This window comes from Pogona vitticeps, chromosome 1 (genome assembly GCF_051106095.1).
Source record: "Pogona vitticeps strain Pit_001003342236 chromosome 1, PviZW2.1, whole genome shotgun sequence".
NCBI lineage: Eukaryota > Metazoa > Chordata > Lepidosauria > Squamata > Agamidae > Pogona > Pogona vitticeps.
In genome coordinates, this window is record NC_135783.1 from 161090922 (window position 1) to 161113467 (window position 22546).

Below are 22546 nucleotides of genomic sequence, written 5' to 3' on the forward strand. Positions count from 1 at the left end.
CTATAACAACAACAATCTCATATTTGGTCTTCCTCTGTTCTTGATGCCTTTAAATTGTCCTGTCATGGTTGCCTTTTCCAATAAGTCTTGTTTCCTCATGATATATGTATCCAACATACAATATCATCAGTTGAGTCACTTATGTTTCTAGACAGAGTTGCAACCTGGATCTGATCTAGCACCCAGTTTTTCCCCCTACACATGGATGAGTGAGAATTCCATTTTAGGGTTGTTTTTTAGATGAATTTTTCAAAATGCACATTTCCTCCATATTTTACATGTAAAAAAACCTGAGCGTTAAAAAAAATCAAATATGGAAGAAACCAAAACTAGTAGATAATATGCATTCAAGCCCAGAGCATTCTGTGTTAATCTCAGACAGCCTGGATTTTGAGCCATGTGTATTCCATCATGCAAATTCAGAATTAAGAATTTGCATGGCTGATTTTTTCCCCTAAAAGGCTCCTTATTTATTAGCTCTATGGGTAGATATAAAAAGGCCCTCTCCATGCTGGAAACATGAGTATTTATGGGAGTGACTGGTGTAAATAGAAGAGAATTTTGTTTCAGTGCATTTGTGACAAATTTGGCAAAATTCACAAATGGCAGATTTCCGACAAAAGGAATTTGGAATTTAAATAATTTAAAAGCAGGAGAAAGTGAACCTGATAGATTTTCTCATCCCTAGATGGTATTTCCACATCTTAAGACCTTACAGTTCCTGCTCAACAGATATTTCTGATACACATTAAAGGGCAGAAGGGAAAGATGCCCCCTAAGTAGGAATATTTTCTAGCAATTTTGCATTATTCCAGGGAAACAGTGAATGTAAAATATTCCTATGCCCTGCTGCACTCTGGGTTTTGATGACCAAACCTGAAGAGCAGCATAAACTAGCTGTGAGAGAGGAATGTTCTGACCCTCTCTGGTCCCTACACAATGCCATAGCTGCTATTGCTATGACTGACTGGTTATCCATTTCTAAATAGCTCTTCTTTTCACAAGAAAGGGCCTTGAGTGATAAGTGCCACTTTTGTGTATGTGTTTTTGCCCCAAACACGGTAAACAGTATTGGTCACTTTTTAACTTTTCTTTTCTCTCTCCTCCCCACACCTTCTTGCTGCAGTTGTCATCCCAGCTGGCACACCGAAGTGGAGTGCCACATTTATTAAAGGCACTAGTAGTTTTGAAATCTAAGTTTGTGCCCATAGCAGTGGAACAATGAGTTTTGATGGTGCTCGGCATCTCATTAGCATTCTGCCCATGTCCTTGTATGTTCCCTGTCCTCTCCAAAGGTCAGCTTGAGGTCTATGCTACGCTGTAATGGACAACTGCAGCTCACGATCCACTCTTGCCACTGCGTAGGCACTTAGTCCCTGTACATCAAGGCACACTCCCCCTCCCCCCACCTGCCTTGCAAATGACTCTGAGGAACTAGGCTGGTAACTGATTTTTTTTTTTAGGTGGGGGGAGAAAAAGCACTCAATTTTTTTTTTGAACTGGGCTCCCAGAGAGCACTCAGGGCTGCCATGCAGTGCACGACGCCTACCTGCTCAACTGCAGGGAAACAAGCTTCTGAAGGCTTTAATGGGATTTTGCCTGAGGCTGTTTTATTAAGATGTCGGCTTTTTCTGCTGCCTCTGCAGCTGACACCATTCACTGTCAGCTGCCCCCCTCCTTTCCCAACAATGCACCAAATTACTCGCTTCATTTAGTGCTCATGGCTTTGTGCAGGCAAATCAGTGGAAAAAGCTCCACTTGACCAGATGAGTCTCAGGGAAGGGAGGTGGAAAGCCATGGTGCTGCTTGATTGGTGTGTGTCTGTGTGTATGTGTGTATGTGTGTGTAATCAGAGTTTCAGGGGGAGAAAGGGGAAGATCAATGCCACTGGGGCTTACTTTCACTCTATTAGAAAGAATCATATTTTGCATTAAGAGAGCCAATTTGGAAGGCACATTTCCATTCCTGATTTGCATCAGGGCTTTCAAAGCGCTTTTTGCAAATTATCCACCGCCTCATCGTCTCTGTCTGTCAGTGACAGGTTAGTGGAGAGACAGAAGCTGTTTTTGGATTAAATAAACAAACCAGTTACAAGTTTTAATGAATGTTAGCTGGCTATAAAGTGCCCCCATCCTCACAGAAGGAACAAGGGATGAGATAATTAGGAGCTGTGTCTTTCAGTGGCAAGAGTAAAATGAGAGGTGGCACAGCAGTGGAAACTGGTCCATGTGATGCCTCTTTCTTTCTTGTAGTGCATGACTAATACTGGCAGGGAGAGGGGCTCTATAGCTTGCACAAGGCAGGAATATAGGAAATTTTTGTCTGGCAGGGCACTTCACAAGGGCTGGGGGAAAATTACTTGTGATTTCTCTTGTAAGTTCTTCAAGTTCTCCCCCCCCCCCGCCCCATGCTTAAGGCGACATGAGATCAAGAAAATAATGGATGAGGGGAGGGTGAATGGCTTTCATATCAAGAGCTTTTCATATATTTCCATATACAGCCCCATTCACAATGTTGAAGCTGGAAACAGAGAACAGCATTCACATGAAGAGCAATGTGAAGGGCCACAACATTTATACTGTAGAAGGAAAAGGACTGGAAGAAAGAAGATGTCAGGTCTGTTTGGATGCTTATATGTTGTAGGCCTGATTGAGAGGAGGAGTGAAGAGGGATTTTTTTTTGTACAAAGTACAAGGGCTATGAGGATGGTCAGTGAAATAAGATGTGAGCAATGGCCATAAAAAAAGTGTAAGATAAATCCAAAGATTGCCATACACGTTGCTGATGCCATTGAAGTTTGCTTGCAATCACAGCCTGGCAAAACTTCATGGTATCTTATCTGCTTTTATTTCTTGACTACTGCTACTGAGAGAAAAAAATCAAGCCCATTCTTACCTGTCACCACCTGAGAAATATATTCAATTGTTTAAAAATCTCTGGTTTAAGATAGTAGAATATTGTGCTTCTTGAAATGCTGGGAATATTTCAAGAACGTTGTTTGTAACACCGGCATGTCCACATTTGGCAGGAAGAACAAAAAGATGGCAGACTGGTTCGAAGCCCATTCAGAGGAGCAGATGCCAGCCATTGAGGAAAAAAAGAGAGCTCTAGCGGCACACAAAGCCTGTCCTGGTGAGTACAACTTGCAGACTCTTCAAGTTGCTTGTAGCAGTCCAACAGACTGTCAGGAGATGATCTAACGATTATTGGCTTGAGCTCTGCTCTCAGATACAGATAGCAGCGGACACAGGTAACATCAAGGGAATGTAAGACAGTATCAAGCAGGCTTTAGGTCCAATGCAGAAGAAACCTACTCCCTTGAAGTCTGCTACAGGTGTGATCATCCAGGACTGAGCACAGCAGATGGAACACTGGGTGCAGCGCTACTCTGAACTATATTCCAGAGAGAATAGAGTAATTGAAGAGGCATTAAATAACATTGAGTGCCTGCCTGTCTTGGAAGAATTGGATAGCGAACCAACTTTAGCAGAAATAAAAGCGGACTTGAATTCCCTTGCCTTCGACAAGGCACCTGGGAAGGATATCATCCCTGTTGAAGTGCTGAAGTGCTGTAAAGAGATTATCACCACTGAGCTGTATGAAATCTTTTGTCTTTGCTGGAGGGAAGGTGGGATAAAACAGGACGTGAAGGATGTAACATTATCACATTGCATAAGAACAAAGGAGAGAGGGGTGACTGCAATAACTACCATGGCATCTCTCTTCTCAGTGTTGAAGGGAAACTGCTTGCCCGTGTTATGCTGAAAAGGCTCCAGGTGCTTGCAGACAGAGTCTATCCAGAATCACAGTGTGGATTTCGAGCTAATAGATCCACCACTGACACGGTATTTTCCTTCAGACAGTTGCAGGAGAAATTGTCAGGATTTGTTCCTTTAAGTAAACACGGGGTTAAATTTAACATTGTAGTGAAAATGCAAAGTCATGCCTGTAATGTCAAGTCAGTGGATGACTGATAGCATACAGATGGGACAAGCTTATGTAATGCTTGTTAAACATGTTCAGCTGCCATGTCTGCAGTGATAGGCTGCTCTCACTATTTAAGCAAGTGTATGAGAGCAGCACTTCACCACTCAGTTGTGAGTCTGGAAGTTGTTACTTCTGTGAATGTTATGTTACTCTGAGAGATCTATACACAAGCCTATGTATATAATGCCATGTATATATGTCTGACCAATGCTAATATATCAAGTCTAACATATTATGCTATAAGTCTTATCAGAACTCTCTCCGTGCATTTTCTCATACGTCTGTGTCTTTACTCTGTTTATTAAGGGGAGGATTTGAAGCCACCAGATAAGAGACTCTATATAACTTGTTATCTTGGGCTCCAATGTCTGTTTTCCCTAACAGAGTGCTCTGGGAAGCTTCACTATCCAAATCTGATTCCAAGCTTTTGAAGAGGCAAATGCCATATCAAGCCTTTGGAGTTGGCCACACACCAACAGGGTTATGAGCCCAGTATGCTTCCACTGCAACGTAAACAGCTATTAGCCAAATGTTTTTCACTGCAACAACAGGAATATTTCTTCTTCTTTACAGCTAGGACTTTCTCCGGGATCCCTCTGTTGTCATACTTCATGGAACGCCCCCGTCTGCATAAACTTGGCACAGACACGTCCTCAACCATCTCATGTCTCCTCCTCCAAGAGCCGTCCCGATAAATATGCCACCGTCAGGTTTGCTTCTGGCATGCTCTCCAGGCTTATCACTAGCTTCTCTCAGCTCTCATCCAGGCTGCTCCTTATGACATAACACTTGTGTGCCTCCGGAAAAGCCATATCACATTCCTGCAGCTGGAGAAATAACTCAGAAAATTCCTGGAGATAATTAGTTATGCTTTGCTCAGGGAGAAGCCTTTTTCTATACAGCTTACACGCAACAATCATTTTAGATCCAGCTGTCTATCATACGTAGATGGCTCTTAAAGCTTCCCAGTCCTCTTTGCTCGAAGCTTTTCCTCTCACATAGTTGAGCTGCGAATCATCCAGGCATAGAATTATGGAAGACAATGCTCTCTCATCTTTTGCCATGTATTCTTCATCTAATTGGGCTGGAGGGTTACAAACAATCTGCCAAACACACTCTCTCCTTAAATACACTTCCATTTTCAATGCCCATGAACTATAATTATGGTCATTTAAACACAACAAAGGAAGGGCACTGGCCTGCTGCATGGTAAAGCCTCCTTGGATTTGCTCCTCATCACTTTTACTCTCTGACTCAACTATTCCAATGCTTGGCTTCTCCTCCACAGACATACAGCCTCAAAAACACCTTTTATTTTCCTTTTACGTCTCCTTGGGTTAACAACGTTTCAACATCTCCGTGGGCCCATAACCCTGTTGGTGTGGGGCCAACTCCAATGGCGTTTGGCTCTTCAAAAGCTTGGAGTCAGATTTGGACAGTGAAGCTTCCAAGAGCACTCTGTTAGGGAAAACAAACCTTGGAGCCCAAGATAACAAGTTATACAGAGTCTCTTATCTGGTAGCATTAACCCTCAGAGTTTCCCTAAACTCTGGACACGCTGACCAAACTGCCACAGCCTTTGCCTAGGGTCACTCTCCCTCACAAAATGGACACCACAGAGCTGGACAAGGACACTCTCAGCTAAAAGCTGAGGGCTCTCCATTTAAAACAGCAAAACCTAGGAGTGGGTAGAGCTGTATTAAATTTAGAGTGGTGCCAAAGGCAAAATAATAAAGTATCCTTAGTTTGGCAAGGGGCCCAGTGTAAAAGGGCAGAAACCAAAGAATCTTACTTACTGTTACTAGCTGTGTGCTGGTGAACACTGCAATTAATTATCACAGACCATAGCACAGAAAGAAAAAAAAAGTCACTTTAAACAGAGGCTTGGAAAATAGAGAGAAGAGCCTTTTGTGTGAATAAAATGCCCTTAACCCGTAGCAAGAAAACTGAACTTGAACCAAGATCTGCTGAGATGGCAGCTAGTTCAGATGAAGAGTTTAATGGGGAAGAGGTAAGATTTTCCTCAGCGCAAGAGGAAGAGTCCTCTAGAGAAAATTTATCAGACCTCAGAAAATTTGAGTTAGCACAAGCACATGAATTCAGAATGAGGCAATTAGATCTGGAAAGAGAGAAAATTGCCCTGGAAAAAGAAGAAAGAATAGAGAGGGGAAAAATGGCCCAAGAGAGAGAGAGAATGTCTTTTGAAATTAGGAGATTGGAACTAATGAACCAGAACAATAACAACAATAACAGAAATTCCAATTCTGAGGAAGGGCAGTTATCAAAATCAGATTTAAAGAAATTCCCTTCTTATAAACAGGGAGACTGTCCCGAAGCATTTTTAACTCTTTTTGAAAGGGCATGTGCAGATTTCTCTGTCAGAGAGTCAGAGAAAATGATAATTTTAAGATCTCAAATTAGTGGGTGTCTGGCTGAAGTCTACACTGACATGCCAATCGATACGATTAAAAATTATTCAGAATTTAAAAAGATGGTGTTTGCTAGGTTTGGCATAAATGCAGAACAGCTGAGACAGAAATTCAGAACACTGTCAAAGAAACCAGATGAATCTTACACACAGCTGGGTGCCAATGTAGTTAAATGTTTAGATAAATGGTTAGCGCAAGAGGGTGTGCAGACAATTCAACAATTTAAAAATATTATAGGGTTGGAACAGTTCTATTCCCTTTAACATGGTGAAATTAAATACTTGGTGAAAGACAAACGACCATCAGATGTTAAACAAGCAGCTGAGATTGCAGATTTCATTTCCCAAATTAGAAAGCCTATGTATTCTGAGGGAAAAAACATGAGGAAAACATGGGAGGACAACACTAGATATTTCAAAGGGCAAGTTAAGAGCCAGCAGAAATTGGGTGGCCATTTTGTTGGAAAGCCTTCAGAACAGGGCCAAGCCAAGAGCCAGATTTTGGAGGGAAAAAAATTAGCTGGAAAAATCTCATGGAGCGACCAAATTTGCTTTCACTGCCATGAGAAGGGCCATATTGCTTCCCAATGTCATAAAACAAAAGAAAATAAAGAAATTTTACCTCAGAAAATGAATTTAAACAAGGCCAAATCTGTTTACTGTATTCAGAATGATCAGATAGCTTCCCCTAGAGAGGAGCCTGTTGTCATGGAAACGCCAGCAGAGGGCTCTGCGATTGATACTTTTAGTGGACAGGTCTCAAGTTATGACGATAATCTTCCTATTGCTGAAATAAGACACTGTCTATATATAAGAACTGATTCCCAATTATTTGAATCAGCTGGTGATAATATAGGAATATTTGAAAACAACTATTTAGCTTTAAGAGACACGTGCTCACAAGTTACCCTTTGTCACCCTGATATTATACAGTGGGGTCTTGACTTAAGAACGGCTTGAGTTAAGAACATTTTGACTTAAGAACCACTCTCATAGGAAAATATTGACTTGACTTACATACTTAGATTTGAGTTAAGAACTGAAAAAAAAACCACGTGGAAGGCAGGGAAAGTGCAAAATTTGAACTTTCAGTTAACTGTTGGCCAGTGAAAAGGGTGCCTGTCTGCTTCCTCACTCCTCCCAGCGTTTAGAGAGTGGATTGGGAGACAGTCTTCGGATTGCCTGGTACTGTACTGCCTGGACTGTATTTTCCCTGCCTTCCCTGAACCTTTCTTGACCTAAGAAAAAAAAGAAACAAAATATCCCCCTCTAGTGGTCGAAGGCGGAATAGCAGCTTCCCATTAGTTTCTATGGATGGAAAAGAGCAGATACGGATCAAATGGTTTTCAATGCATTCCTATGGGAAATGCAGATTTGACCTGAGAACTTTTTGACTTGAGAACCCCCTTCCAATATGGATTAAGTTCTCAAGTCAAGACCCCACTGTACCTCAGAGGCACATTATTTCTAATTTTAGTTAGTTAGGCATCCTTCAGTCTCGAAAGACTATGGTAGCGTGCTCTGTATGGAGGGCTTGGAACAGCACCTAGTGTGGCTGAGGAGGCCAATTCGAGAGTGACAGTCCCTTCCACACTGAAGACAAATCCAGTCTGTCCCCTGTCCGGCTCCCTGGTTTTGCTGCTTTTGTGACTTCCTCTTTGCCTCGGCCTGCTGGGCAAGGGTCTCTTCAAATTGGGAGAGGCCGTGATGCACCGCCTGCCTCCAGGCTGAACGCTCAGATGTCAGGTTTTCCCATCTGTTGAGGTCTATTCCTAAGGCCTTCAGATCTCACTTGCAGATGCCCTTGTATCGCAGTTGTGGTCTCCCTCTGGGGCGCTTTCCCTGCACTAATTCTCCATAGAGGAGATCCTTTGGAATCCGACCATCAGCCATTCTCACGATGTGCCCAAGCCAACGTAGACGTCGCTGTTTCAGTAATGTGTTCATGCTGAAAATTCCAGCTCGTTCTAGGACTGCTCTGTTTGGAACTTTGTCCTGCCAGGTGATGCCAAAAATCCGTCGGAGGCAACACATATGGAAGGTGTTCAGCTTCCTCTCCTGCCGTGCACAAAGAGTCCATGACTCACTGCAGTACAGGAGTGTGCTTAGAACACAGGCTCTATAAACCTGGATCTTCGTATGTGTCGTCAGCTTCTTATTGAGCCATACTCTCTTTGTGAGTCTAGAGAACATGGTGGCTGCTTTGCCAATGCGTTTATCCAGCTCGACATCTAGAGAGAGGGTGTCAGAGATGGTTGAGCCGAGGTACACAAAGTCATGAACAACCTCCAATTCTTGTGTGGAGATGGTAATAGAGGGGGGTGAGTCCACGCCCTGGCCCATGACTTGTGTTTTCTTCAGGCTGATTGTTAGTCCAAAGTCTTGGCAGGCCTTGCTGAAACGATTCATGAGTTGTTGGAGGTCTTCAGCAGAGTGGGCAACAATGGCTGCATCGTCTGTGAAGAGGAAGTCCCGCATGCATTTCAGTTGGACTTTGGTCTTCGCTCTCAATCTAGAGAGATTAAAGAGCTTTCCATCTGATCTAGTCCAGAGATAGACGCCCTCGGTTGCAGCTCCAAAGGCATGCTTCAGCATGACAGCAAAAAAGATCCCAAAAAGTGTTGGTGCGAGGACACAGCCCTGTTTCACTCTGCTTTGGATGTCAAAGGGGTCTGATGTTGAGCCGTCAAAAACTACAGTGCCTTTCATTCCCTCATGGAAAGATCTGATGATGTTAAGGAGATGAGGTGGACATCCAATCTTGGGAAGTATTTTAAAAAGGCCATCCCTGCTAACCAGATCAAATGCTTTTGTAAGGTCTATGAAGGCCACTAAGAGTGGCTGTTGTTGTTCCCTACATTTCTCCTGCAGCTGTCGGAGGGAGAATACCATGTCAGTGGTGGATCTATTAGCTCAAAATCCACACTGTGATTCTGGATAGACTCTATCTGCAAGCACCTGGAGCCTTTTCAGCACAACACGGGCAAGCAGCTTCCCTACCACACTAAGAAGAGAGATGCCACGGTAGTTATTGCAGTCACCCCTGTCTCCTTTGTTCTTGTACAATGTGACAATGTTTGCGTCCTTCATGTCCTGTGGTACTCCACCTTCCCTCCAGCAGAGACAAAAGACTTCGTACAGTTCGGAGGTGATGATCTCCCTACAGCATTTCAGCACTTCAGCGGGGATGTTATCCTTTCCAGGTGCCTTGCCGGAGGCGAGGGAGTCCAAGGCCCTGGTAAACTATATGAGTAGGATGGGTTTTCCTTCAGAGATTATAACAGACTTAGGAACATCATTTACATCCAAACTGATGAAGAGACTGTGGCAGATTTGTGGCGTTAAATATTTAGAAACTTCTCTCTATCATCCTCAAAGTAATGGGTTAACAGAGAAATTCAATGGGACCTTTATGAGAATGATTAAAGCATATTTATTTATTTTATTGCATTGAATTTTAATTGTTGTAAGCCGCCCAGAGACCTTTGGGTAGAGTGGGCGGCATATAAATTAAATAAATAAATAAATAAATAAATAAATAAAATAAATTTAGCTGAGAACCCTAATAACTGGGACCAGAAATTACAATTACTTTTATATGCCTACAGATCAGTCCCACAAGAGAGTACAGGGTTCAGCCCTTTCGAATTACTATTTGGGAGAAAAGTGAGAGGTCCACTTGATCTAATTAAGCAAAATTGGGAACAGGTGGTAGAGGAAGATCCTCAAAATGTAGTCACCTATATAGACTCATTAATGAACAGCCTCAAAAGAAATCTAGAATTGGCTGCTGAAAACTTAAAAGCACAAAAAGTCAAACAGAAAGTTTGGTATGATAGAAAGGCTCAAGAAAGACAGTTTAACCCTGGAGATGAGGTACTGATGTTGAGACCCATCAAAGGAAATAAGCTACAATTAAATTGGGACGGACCTTACAGGGTCATTTACAAAATGAGTGACCTTAATTACATTATCGAAGGAGGTGAACACCTAGGCAGGAGAGTGGTTCATGTAAATGCCCTTAAGCCATATTATAGAGAAGAAAAAAATGTGCTTTTTGCAATGAAAGCAGCTGAGAAAGAAGAACATGATTTGCCATTCTGGGAAGGAAGGGGTGAAACTAAGTTTAATCCAGGGGACGTGAAGATCAGCCCTGCTCTTCACTATCTAGAGTACAGCAGAGTGATCTAAAAGCACTGGTTACTAAGTATCACCAGGTTTTCTCAAGCAAACCTGGTGTAGCCAAGGGAGTGTTGCATAGAATAGAGACGGGTAACGCACCCCCGCAAGCTGTAACCCCATATAGAGTAACTGGACCTTATGCAAATAAAGTGCACCAAGAGTTAGATGCTATGCTAAAAGATAACATTATAGTACCATCGTCTAGCGCTTGGTCGGCTCCAATAGTTTTAGTGGATAAACCGGATGGAAGCATCAGGTTCTGTGTAGACTACCGAAAATTAAATGCAGTGACCAAACCAGATGCTTACCCCATGCCTAGACTTGACAACCTGATTGAGACCATTGGGGGTTGTCAATTCATTTCCTGTTTGGACCTAACTAAAGGTTTCTGGCAAGTGAGAATAGACCCTAGGGACCAGGAAAAAACCGCATTTTGTAGCCCTTTCGGCTTGTTTGAGTTTCGGGTCCTCAGTTTTGGCCTTAGGAATTCCCCAGCTACATTCCAAAGGCTGATGGACAAAACTCTGCAAGGGCTCAGTGCATTTACAGTGGCTTACATAGATGATATAGGGATCTTTAGCAACACCTGGCAGGATCACCTATGTCACCTGGAAATAGTAATGCAGCGGTTGAAAGAAGCGGGGTTAACTGTAAAAGCCAGCAAATGTCAACTAGGAAGCCCCGAAATGAAGTACTTGGGTCATATGGTAGGGGGAGGTGTAATCAAACCCCTAGAGGCCAAAGTAGAAGCCATACTTAAGTGGCCTAGACCCAATACTAAAAAGAAGATAAGATCCTTTCTGGGTTTAGTGGGATATTATAGAAAATTTATCCCCAGATTTAGTGAAATTGCAGCGCCTTTAACCAAGCTGACAAGGAGAAGGAGTGATGACTGCATCCCATGGTCCGAGGACTGCGAGGTTGCTTTCGGGAAGCTAAAGGAAGCTTTAACCAACCACCCTGTGTTGCACGCTCCAGACTTCAACAGAGAATTCATCATCTACACCGATGCATCTAACGCCGGGGTAAGAGCTGTGCTGTGCCAGTGTGATGACAACGGAGACCAGCATCCCGTGTCCTACCTGAGCAAGAAACTCCAAAAGGGTGAGAAGCACATGTCTACCATCGGAAAAGAGTGTTGGGCCATCGTGTACGCAATCCAGAAACTGAAGCCTTACATCTGGGGAAGACACTTCATTTTGTGTACGGACCACTCACCTCTAATGTGGCTAAAGACAATGAAAGCCCAGAACAGTAAACTAATGAGGTGGGCTCTTCTTTTGCAGGACTATGATTTTGAGGTTAAGGTAGTCAAAGGGACTATGAACTGTGTCGCTGACGCCTTATCCCGAAGACCAGAAGACGACGGATGATCTAATTTGGACTCTTGAAATTTATAAAGAAGTTTAATATGGTTTTAAAAGCATATAGTTATTAATGTTTTTGTGTATGTATATGCAATTAATTACTTAATTGTAAGTATATTTAAAATGATATAGTTGTGTAACCTTGTATAATATTTTATTGGTAAGTGTTATAATATGGGAAATGTATTGTTTAATGCTGTGTTCAGTTGTTTTGGGTGAAAAGCACCTTAGCTTTCCCCCACAAAACAACTTTTATAAGGGGGGAGGTAATGTTATGGTAGCTTGGAAGCCACCTGTTCGTCATTGCTGTAGAGGCATGTCATCTGCCAATAGCGTGACGGAAGGTGGGACATAAGGGGTGGAGCCAGTGTATATAAGGGGAGTGAATGGGTGTGAGTGCTTTAGATAGGGACTGGTTAGGGACCGGTTAGGGTGTTAGGGTTTGTTCCTAGTGTGAAGAAATGTGCTATATAGTGAGGGTCTGTGAGAGTGTGTGTGAGTGAGTGATACTTTATTATAGTGATTGCCTTATTATTTGAGTTATTAAAGTGATTTACCATTCCTTTTGTTGTAACCAATAAACACAAGTTTTTATTTTCAAAATCATTTATTAGTCTGAAGAGTCTTTTGAGGGAATGGTTGGTGGCAGCGTGAATAGAGTGAGTGTATGAGAGTGACGTGGCACCTCCTTTGTGACGTGTGAGGAGGCTGTCACACCATCTCTACTCAAGAATTGGAGGTTGTTCATGACTTTGTGTACCTTGGCTCAACGGTCTCTGACACACTCTCTCTAGATGTCAAGCTGGATAAACACATTGGGAAAGCAGCTACCATGTTCTCTAGACTCACAAGGAGAGTATGGCTGTATGGCTTAATAAGAATCTGACTGCATATACCAAGATCCAGGTCTATAGAGCCTGTGTTCTGAGCACACTCCTGTATTGCAGTGAGTCCTGGACCCTTTGTGCATGGCAGGAGAGGAAGCTGAACACGTTCCATATGTGTTGTCTCTGACGCATTTTTGGTATCACCTGGCAAGACAAAGTTCCAAATAGAGTAGTCCTAGAACAAGCTGGAATTTTTAGCATGTATACATAACTGAAATAGTGATGTCTACATTGGCTTGGGCATGTTGTGAGAATCGCCGATGGTCGGATTCCAAAAGATCTCCTGTATGGATAATTAGTGCTGGGAAAGCAGCCCAGAGGGAGACCACAGCTGCGATACAAGGACATCTGCTAGCGGGATCTGAAGGCCTTAGGAATGAACCTCAACAGATGGGAAACCCTGACATCTGAGCATTCAGCCTGGAGGCATGGGGCACATCACGGCCTCTCCCAATTTGAAGAGACCCTTGTTCAGCAGGCTGAGGCAAAGAGACAGTCCGCAAACCAGCAAAACCAAGGAGCTGGACAGGGGACAGATTGTATTTGTCTTCAGTGTGGAAAGGATTGTCTCTATTGAATTGGTCTTCTCAGCCACACCAGATGTTGTTCCAATGCCTATATTCAGAGCACATTACCATAGTCTCTCAAGACTGAAGGATGCCTACACATTGTGCTTCTGTACCCACAATTCAAATAGTCATGAAATGGAAGGGCCCAAATTCCAGGGGCTGTCACACAGAAGAGTTCACAAAAGCAAAATGCAATGAATCATTTCACAGGAGAAGATGAAAAGGCCTCAAATGAACATTCCAATTCTCCACTTCTCAAGATCTTAAAAAAGGTCCTGATAAGGAGCTGTCCTTTTATTAAGAATTTCCAAAAAGTCATGCCAAATGGCATAGAGAATGTTCATGGGATGAACTTGTGTCCTACCAATCACAGGTACAGTGGATTTTGTTCTGAAAAGCTCACCAATGCCTCTACCTGTTCAGTTGGTCAGACTTGACAAAACACTGCCTTCCTTCACCACATTGTTACATGCAAAGTATATGTAAGGTAGGGCTGCAGTTGCACTTGTTACCTGCCCTCTTCCCTCTCAGGTAATGCTGAGTGAGAAATGTTGGTATGATGGGAAACTGCAAAGTCCCAGCATGCTCCCAGAATATTTCTGAGTATTCTCTACCTGGAACAGCATACATACTGCGTCAATATTTAACAGGCACTTAGGTTTGTGGTTAAAACTTGTATCTGTTATATAATGCCAGTCAAGGTTTTTATAGTTTTGACTGTGCTTCGAGTTTTTGAATAATAATAATAATCATCCTGCATGGAAGGAAATGTGTGGCTTTATCCCTCTCCCCTATTATACTCTTATTTAAGACTTTTTATATCACTCTTCATTTTTTGCAAAAAAATAATAATCCCAAAGCACTTATGAAAAAAAGCACAAAGTGATGACACAATTATTCAAAGTCATTGCATGTAAAGAAAATGGGGATTACAGTGGTTGCTTCCAGTTTGTCCCGTGCAAATGGGAAAGGGTGCATGGAGAATGGTAATTTCACCCTTCCAGTAGACTGCACATAAGACTACTGTATTATTTATTTCTGTGCAACATTTTACTGCACATCAGTAAATATTAGGAGTCAGGATGAGCATTGGTTACAATGTTGGCATGTAGAATTCATACTCTCACTAAAATATGAAGTTTACTGGGTGACCTTGGGTTAGTCACTGGCCCAAATCCTCTTGTGTGATATGCAAATTGAGTAACTTTTGGAGGCAACCTTCCCCAAGTTAAGAAATCAGTTCCGCACTGAGTCATACAATTCATTATGGAAATTATAATGTATGTGGTTGGGACACATCACCTCCAAAAGTTACATTGTTTGTGCTGTTTCAGCATAACTAGAGGAGAGAATTTCTGCCCTTTTATTTATTTTCAATTCACCTTATAAGGTTGTTTCCAATAAAATTGTTGCAGAGTTTTGAATTTCTGGTAAAATTCTCTTTTTGCTACACAGTACAAGTACAGAGATCCAAGGGGGAGATAGCTTCAAGTTTTCCAAGGTCCACTCCCTTCCCCATTAGCTGGCACTTAAAGTCTCAATAGCTCACTCTGAGACATTTGTAGGAGAAAGAATAATGTTTCTTTATTTACAGTTTCTTGGAGTTACACACTTGAGTATACTGTTTTCTTTACTGCACACATATTAGCAACCAACTCAAAAAACCAACAGCAACAAACAGCTGCCACAAACTAACAAAAGAGAGAGAATAGAACACTCAGCAAAATTGAACTGAACTCTGCAAAATTTCATACCTCCTGCACAGGAACAAGACAAGTAATTTCCTTTTTCCCTATTGAGGTTTCTACAACTTACTCAGAATGTTTCTGTGAAAGCTGATGTTTTTCCCTTTGAGAATCAAAGACAAAATGGATAACAAATACAAAAGGACTGTCTTATTGATCCAAAAAGATGGCGACAACCCATTTAGTTCTTCTAGTACTAAAGGCCATGGACCAAGGAAAGAGCTTATCCTAGTTTTGCCTGATTTATGTCAGTGGTTCTTAACCTTTTTGAAAGAAATGCCCCCTTGAGCCATTGAGGAAGTTATCATCGCCCCCCTCCCCGCGGTGATGATATCTTATTTATTTATTTATTTATTTATTTATTTATTTATTTATTTATTTATTTATTTATTTATTTATTTAAAACACTTAAATCCAATGACCCCTGAAAACAAAATTAAATTCCAAGAAAATGAAATGCCCCCCAAAAAGTAACATTTAATGATTTAGTTGCAAGTGAATTTTAAGACGCAAAAGAAATATAAAAAGGGCATAAAAACAAATCCAGGAACTAAAAATTTCAAGACGAAAAGTCTGAACCTATATTAAAATTGGAGGAAAATATATATTCATGCACACTGTAAAAAGGCTGCAGGCATCTTCACAGGTTTGGCTTGCTCCAGCGCCCCCCCTACCGCCCCCTTTCTGCTCCAGCGCCCCCACGCCGCCCCTTTTCGTTCTACCGCCCCCCTGAAAAATGAAATCGCCCACTGGGGGGCATTATCGCCCACGTTAAGAACCACTGTTTTATGTAATTTGGGGGAAAAACTGCTCTTTCAAATGTGAGAACTTTTTTGGTACTAGCAATGAAAATATCTCACCATCTCACAGGTGAGAATAAAATTTGTCCGCTTACTTGTTTTCATGCATAAGACCAAAGCAAGTAAGGATATAAACTTTTAGAGGAACAACTTGGGACCACATGTGCTCTAGCCCTTGAGCCTGCTTTTGTTCTCTAATAGGAAAAGACACCTTTACTGTTGCTCCTGTAATTATTAGATAGTATAGTATGGACCTTTTGGTCAGTCCTCATACAGTATAAGGAGTACACAGATACTTCTTGCATTGTGTTGTCATGCAGCTTCTTTTCAAGCTGCATCTTTCTGATGCTTTCAGGTTTTCATCCTTGAAGCTTCTCTGCACCCAGCCAGACCTCAAATCTTTTCTGAATGGTCCTTGCTGGAGTTTTAGAAAGCATGAGCACATAGAGTTGCCAAATAATATGTATTCCTCTCCATTCATGTGTACGTAATATGTATTTTTATATACTTCATCATGCACCGTGTGCTTGTTCACATGCATATTATGACTGTTATCTTCTTTTCATTTAAAAGGAAAGAATTCCCTTTAGGTGTCTAAAATTAATGAGATGAAACACCTTGCGTATGTTGTAACAGTTGCACTGAGTTTTGTTTAGCATTTTGATTATAAAATAGGGAAATGGTACATTAATTTTGTTTTGAGGAAAAGATTTCTAAACACTCTGTTTATTAAGCTGTTACTGCAGAAAGATTTTGAAGCATATGCTACATTTATAATTGACTTATTAAAACGTGTACGTAGTAAATGACTGTGGTACTACCCACAGGCTATAAAACCATGAAAATATATAACAACACAAAATCAGTTAAATTCAGAAATGAGAGGTGCTGTTTTTCTAGTCTTGCTGTTCCTTGCTCTAACTCTTAATCTACAGTATTTTTCAGTGTTCTGCTTGCTAGCAAAGGGTTGCTGTGACAGGTTGTTTAAGAAACATAGCCCAAAATGCTTGGAATCATTGACTGAAGATAACAGCGGAAGAATTTTGTAAGCTGGATGCAGAATCCCTGTGGGCTGCATCAGTGTCCTCTGTTGCAGACTTAAATTAATCAGCCAATAAAAGTTCTGGAGAAAAATCTGGTTAAATGTATGTGTTCAACTCTCTGGGTGCTTTTACTTATTTATTTATTTATTTATTCAATTTATATGCTGCCCACACTACCCAGAGGTCTCTGGGCGGCTTACAATAATTAAAATTCAATACAGTAAAAGATAAAATAATTAAAATACAATTAAAATACAATTAAAATTGCCATCAGACCCACAGCTAATATTATTTCAATTAAAAGCCTTATGGAACAGGAAGGTTTTGACCTGGTGCCGAAAAGTCATCAGCGTCGGCACCAGACGAATCTCAGTCGGGAGGGCATTCCATAGTCTGGGGGCAGCTGCCGAAAAGGCCCTTTGCCTACAAACCGTCCCTCTTACCTCCTTAAGGGACGGCTCTTTCAAAAGGGCCCCCGGCTAGATCTTAACTGCCGGGTAGGTTCATATGGAAGGAGGCGGTCCTTCAGGTATCCAGGGCCCAAGCCGTTTAGGGCTTTATATGTCAAAACAAGCACTTTGAATTGGGTCCAGGCGGCAACTGGTAGCCAATGTAACTTATACAGAATTGGCTTGATATGTTCCCTGGCGGCTGCACCACTCACCAGCCGCGCAGCTCGATTCTGGACCAGTTGCAGTCACCGGACCGTCTTCAAAGGCAGCCCCACGTAAAGCGCATTGCAGTAATCTATGTGGGATGTTACCAGTGCATGTGTGACTGTCATGAGACTCCACTCATCCAGGTAGGGCCGTAGCTGGTATAATTTCCGAGGCTGAAGGAAGGTGCCCCTGGTCACCGAGTCCACCTGGGCTTCCAGTGTTAGACCGGGGTCCAGGAGCACCCCCAAGCTGCAGACCCTGTCCCTTAGGGGGAGTGTAACCCCATTCAGGGCGGGGAAATGGCCCTCCAGCCTGTCCGGTGAAGCACCCACTAACAGCACTTCTGTCTTGTCTGGACTGAGTTTCAATTTTTTAACCCTCATCCAGTCCATTATCAGGTCCAGACACGAGTTCAGCACAGAAAGTGCCTCACCTGGATTGGTGGAAAACGAGAGGTAGAGCTGAGTATTGTCAGCATATTGCTGACTCCTCAGCCCAAACCTCCTGATGACCTCTCCCAGCGGTTTCATGTAGATGTTGAACAGCATGGGGGACAGTATTAAGCCCTGAGGAACCCCATGACATAACTGCCATGGGGCAGAGCAACTGTCCCCCAGCACCACCCTCTGGACACGGTCAGCCAGGAAGGAGCGGAACCACCGTAAAACGGTGCCCCTAACTCCCAACCCAGCCAGCCTATCCAGAAGGACACCATGGTCCAGGAGTATCAACAGGGTCACACTCCCCCTGTCTCTCTCCCGGCAAAGGTCATCGTACAGGGCGACCAAGGCAGTCTCTGTACCAAAACCTGGCCTGAAACCCGATTGAAATGGATCCAGAAAATCCATTTCATCCAGCAGCGCCTGGAGTTGCCCGGCTACAACCCGCTCCAACACCTTGCCCAAATAAGGGAGGTTCGCCACTTGTCGGTAGTTGACCACCAGCCTTGGGTCCAGATTAGGCTTTTTAAGGAGTGGTCGAATTACCGCCTCTTTCAAGGCGGTAGGGACCACTTCCTCTCTCAGAGAGGCGTTCACGGCCTCCTGGACCCAGGTGCGAACCCCCCTGGCTGATCTTCCAATTAGCCAGGATGGGCAAGGGTCGAGCGGAGTGGTGGTAGAACGGACAGATCCAAGCACCCTGTCCACATCATCAGGTCTCAACAATTGAAACTCATCTATTAATACTGGACCTAAGCACGGCGCACTGGACACATCCTCTGATTCTGCAGTAACTGTGGAGTCCAATCCACTGCGAATCTGAGCGATTTTTCCCTCAAAATGTATGGCAAACTCATCACAGCAAGCTGATGAGCAGTCCGGGACCTCTACCGGATTTCCCGGTTGAAGAAGATCCCGGACCACCCGAAACAGCTCTGCTGGACGACATTCTGAGGAAGCAATACGGCTGCAGAAATATTGCTGTTTCACCAGCCGTATTGCCACGAAATAGGCCCAATAATGGGCTCTAAGTCGTGTTCGATTGGACTCCCAGCAGGATTTCCTCCACCTGTGCTCCAGCCGTCTCCCCTCTCGCTTCATCGCCCACAGTTCAGAAGTATACCAAGGAGCTGTCTGGGCTTGGCGAGCAGGGAGAGGGCGCTTAGGCGCAATCGTGTCAACCGCCTGGGTCATCTCCCTATTCCATAGGGTGACCTGAGCTTCAACAGGAGCACCGACCATATCAGACGGATAATCCCCCAGAGCATTCAGGAATTCATTTGGATCCATTAGTCTCCGAGGGCGGATCATCTTAATAGATCCCCCACCCTTGCAGAGGGAAGAAGAAGCTAATAGACTAAACTTGACCAGGAAGTGGTCTGACCATGACAATGGGGTCACGACCAGCCCCTCCACATCCAAACCACCATCTTCCAGTCCCGTTGAGAAAACCAGGTCCAAGGTGTGGCCCTTCTCATGCGTCCGGCCGATGACACATTGAGACAGCCCCATGAAGTCCTGAGCCGCCCCAGTCAAGGGAGCCTCGGCATGGATGTTGAAGTCCCCCAGCACCAACAGCCTGGGAGTCCTCAACACCAGGTCCGAGACTACCTCCGTCAGCTCAGGCAGGGAGACTGTTGGTACGCAGCAGGGTGGGCGGTACACCAACAGAATCCCTAACCTGTCTCGCGAGCCCAACACACAACACAGGCCCTCAAGACCTCCTCTCAAAGGGACAGGAAGCCTGGTCAAGGAGATAGAACTCCTATAGACTATAGCAACTCCCCCTCCCCGACCCTCCGAGCGACCTTGGTGCTGGACTGAGTACCCAGGCGGACACAGCTGGGAGAGGGGAACACCACCCTCCTCTCCCTCCCAGGTCCCAGTAATGCACGCCAGGTCAGCAGCCTCATCCAGAATTACATCATGGATGAGGGCAGTTTTATTTTGTACTGACCTGGCATTCATCAACAGCACCGTGTGGCTCGAGGGTTTGCTGATATGGTCGCCTGATACCATCTGGTTGGGGGCAGGACTAGAAGAGGGGATAGATGTAAGATATCTAACCTCTCTTCTCCTACGTGGGCATGTCCTACCCCCACCGCCATTCCTTCCCCTACCCAGCACCACCTCAATGGCTGCCCCCTCCAACGCCCTCCCCCCTTCCTGTTCCATTAGATCCGCTGTGGGTCTCTTCTTAATTGATGGCAATTAATAACAACTTAAAAACATTTAAAACATATATAAAATACAGTATATATAATATAATTCTGGGATCTTGGCCTTAGCCATTTATCCAGCCGGGATGATCTCAGGACTAAATACTGGGAAAAGCTTCCTTTTGGACTGCAACTGCAATCACTGGCTAGGGACTTCTGGGAACTGTAGTCCAAGAAAGAAATGCTTCCATTATATGCTCAGGGCTACAGGATGTTGTGAATATCTGTTATCATTGCAATATTAGAAGAGCCACTAGGTGTAATAAGTTCAGTTGGAAGATTGACCAGTTAAAAGCTAGAGTTGACTGATCAGCAAGGACCAGCCATGAAAACAGTTAATAATTAATGGGCTGAACTTGTTGACTTCAGGTACTTCTAAACCAATGTTTCAAACTGTCCACCATTAAATGGTATTCTCAGGCTATTCCATCTTTTTCTTTCTTTAACAGATTTTCTCTGGTAAGAAAAAAGATGGCAGAAACCAAGAGATAATATGGAAGAGCTGCAAACTGAAGATCATGTAGATCCCTACAATCTTCAGTGATTAGGACATTCTGCGGCCGTGCAGAAAGTGCCGTCTAGAAGTAGCTTTGTTTTTTTGTTTTTGTTTTTATACATCCTTATTGTTATCATAATAGATTTTAAAATATTAAATTAGTGAAGAACTTTTGCTCTACAAAATGTGTGCAATCTTTTGTTTGTAATATATCTTGTCATACATTTCAGCTAGTTTCTCAAAAAGATGTTTATGAGCAGTCTTTTTGAAATGCAGCCAACTCTTTCATCAATTATTTCTTTTGCAGGCAGGTAATTAACTGCTGTAAATACTCGATGACATTCTGTGAGAGGGTCCTTGAAAAGTTTGGTGCCCTCCCCCATGCTTTCCATCTAAGTTGACCCACAGGCGATTTCACCTGGACTTACCTATCCATGGAAAGTGGTTATACTGCCCCTTACGGAGATGTTGATGCCACCAGAATCTCCAGTGGTGGGGGAGAATACAACAGAGGAGTCTGGCCCAGAAGGGTCTGGGGACAGGAAGCGATCAAGAATGAGAAATAGCTAGGAAGTGGTGGTGGTGGGGCAGTATCTAAAGGTTCCAGAATGGAAGAAGGGAGCTCCAAAGGATAAAAAAGAGAAGGGAGTAAGTAGTGGTGGACAGGACCACTGGCAGTTGGTAGAGGAGAAAGAAGAACAGAAGGAAGGCAAGGAGAAAGAAGAGATATGAGTGGATGAGATAGGGTTTCTAGTCTACAAATGAAGGTGCCCAAAGTAGTACTGGAGTTGTCGAGGTTCTGCTAGTCCAAAGATGCCATTGCAAGGTGTAGATACTGGAACCACTCACAGAGCCAACCCCAATGGCCTCTCCTTCTACCCAGCTGAGGCACTGGAGGTTCTGTTTCTTTACCTATTCCATCTTGGCAATGTATTTAGTAATAAGTGTTAAGTTTTTGGGTTTTGAAGGATTTCATTATGTTTGTTATATTGTTGTGTTTTATTATTTATGTAAGCTGCCCCGAGTAGACCTTGTCTAGGGGGGGCGGGATACAAGTCTAATAAAAGTAAAGTAAAGTAAAGGAGTGGGCAGAGACAGTTTAACTACCTTTGGCAGTTGGAAGTGGAGATATGTGCCATACAGCATACAACTACTTCTTGAGATAGAGGACAGAGGTGGGGACAATTCTGAACCCACACGACTTGTGAGAAGAGGTGAAATAACTGCTCTCTTTTGAACTGAAGGATTGTCCAGGGGTGGACTGATGAGGTGAATTATTTAATGGTTTGCATGGTCTCATGCAAACCATTAAATAGTTTCTTTGTTATCTAGTTCAGTAAAGCTTGTCAGCGATCAGCTCCCCAAGAGGATGCTTGATCGGTCGGACAGAGAGTAATCAGGAGCTTGTACACCCTAAAATGTGCTGAGAGAGTCCTAGAGCTCAGCTAGGCGTGTTCAACACCCCTTCTTACAAGTCTGCCCTAATAAGAACACCCTCGTACCTTAGGATATTTCTGATGGAAAACCATGTGGGCTTTGTAGTGATTAGACTTATTATGCACCACAGGCAGGACTCATTAAGTATGCTAGGCTGAGACAGCACCATCAGATGACCTAATACAAGATTACTGTTCAGGAAACCAATTGATTTTTATAATCATTGTTTTATTATAGAAAAAAGTAAATTCTATAAAGAAAAGTCAATTTATGCAAAAGCAAGTAGA

At 43.2% G+C, this 22546-nt stretch overlaps 1 long non-coding RNA gene across 1 annotated transcript; it reads left to right on the plus strand.

Annotated features, from left to right (window-relative positions):
* The first annotated feature begins 536 nt into the window (after window positions 1-536).
* Window positions 537-21202, plus strand: LOC140708448 (uncharacterized). The gene is made up of 3 exons (XR_012088640.2): window positions 537-2616; window positions 3029-3132; window positions 20776-21202. It is a non-coding gene; the product is annotated as an uncharacterized LOC140708448 (long non-coding RNA).
* The last annotated feature ends 1344 nt before the right edge of the window (window positions 21203-22546 follow it).